Source organism: Mandrillus leucophaeus, unplaced genomic scaffold (assembly GCF_000951045.1).
Source record: "Mandrillus leucophaeus isolate KB7577 unplaced genomic scaffold, Mleu.le_1.0 Scaffold366, whole genome shotgun sequence".
NCBI classification, from domain to species: Eukaryota; Metazoa; Chordata; class Mammalia; order Primates; family Cercopithecidae; genus Mandrillus; species Mandrillus leucophaeus.
Genome location: NW_012103876.1, coordinates 1,142,863 through 1,144,409, shown reverse-complemented (window position 1 = coordinate 1,144,409; position 1,547 = coordinate 1,142,863).

The window sequence follows — 1,547 nt, the reverse complement described above, 5'->3', positions numbered from 1 at the left end:
AGGAGGAGGAGGAGGAGGAGGAGGAGGAGGGGCCCTGAGACATAGAAACCAGTGGAGGGCTGGCGAGGTTCAGCAAACGGGGCTTTTTGAATAAAAGCTATGACTAAACTCAGGTCCATGCTGACGGAAGCATCTCAGGGGACAGATGAGAGGCCCCAGGCCTTGCCTGATCCTCAGGACAGAGCTGGGGAGAACGCTCCGTCCTGGGAGCCCATGGGCCACGGGGGTTCTCTTGGTGGGTGTGGCACAGCTAAGGAAGCCGCTCTGCTGGAGTCGCAGGTGGAGGTGGGCCCAGATCTGTGCAGGGCCCAGCCTCACTCTGTTCTCCTGGGCCTGCCTTGTGCCAAGGAAGGAGAGACCAGGAGAGGTTTATGTCCACCCACAGGGTCCCGGCTGAGCGAGAAGGGACACGGGATGATCTGAGCCGGCATGGGCGCCCACTGCGTACAGCAGGTTGGTGAGGGAAGGTCCAGTGGGGACTTAGCTGCACTGTGCCACACCGAAATGCACAGCCCACCGTGGCTCGGGGGAGCATGGGCTGGTGGGACCCTGGCTTCTGATTCTTCAACAGGAGGTGGGAAACCAGTGTTTCTGTGTAACTTCCTAGTCTTTAAATGCTGAGTTAAACCTCCTACATCACACCTGGGGCCTGTGGACCACAGCTCGCAGCCTCCGAAAGCCTCCTGTTGTTCCAGATGGAACAGAGGACTCAGCGGGGCTGCGGCCCAACCACTCACCCCGCGACTCCTCTCCACCCCCAGCACTGCCTGCAGTGGATCGTGGAAGCCGGTCCTCGGTGCCAGCCACAGACCTGCCTAGTGCTCACGACAGACAGCAGCAGTTCCACACTTGGGTCTGGGTTGGTGGCTCACAGCTTGCCGGAAGAGCCCCACCTTATCAGAGGGCAGTGGTCTTGCCCTCCCCTGAGAGTGAGCAGTAGGCCAAGGCTTCTCCAGTTATTTCTGCCCGGCTGCACCGCCATCTACTCACGCAACAGCCAGGCAGGAAGTGACAGAGGCATCTTCTGCTCCTGCCCCGCCTCCCTCCTGCCAGGAGAGTCACCCTTCATGCCCTGCCCCGGGGATGTTTTTCACGGCCGCTCCCCGTCTCCAGCAGCCTGTTCCAGGTCAGGCAGCTCCCTGTCCTCCTGTGACGATAGCCTCCACCACCCCCACGACAGAGCCCTCGCTCCAGAACTCTCTGATCCCCTCGTCCCTGCTCAAGTCTTTTGCCGCCCCTGCTTCCCCACGCTCAGTGTCCTGGCACGGATCCAAGCCTGTCTAATCCAGCCCGTGCTGCCACCAGATAGGTCCTGCCTCATATGCTTTGCGTATGCTGTTCATCGGCCTGGAATGCCCTTCCCTACCACCTCTTCTCAGCCCCCGCCTGTTCCCCGAGGCCCTGAGGCAGGGCGTATGCACTGCACCTGTGCCTGCTGGCGTCCCCTGTTGGACAGTGAGTGTCCCACAGACCCTCTGCAGCCCAGGGCTTGGGGCCTGGCACAGAGTAGGGCTTCCAGAAATGTCTGCATTCCCCCGTTCCGAAAT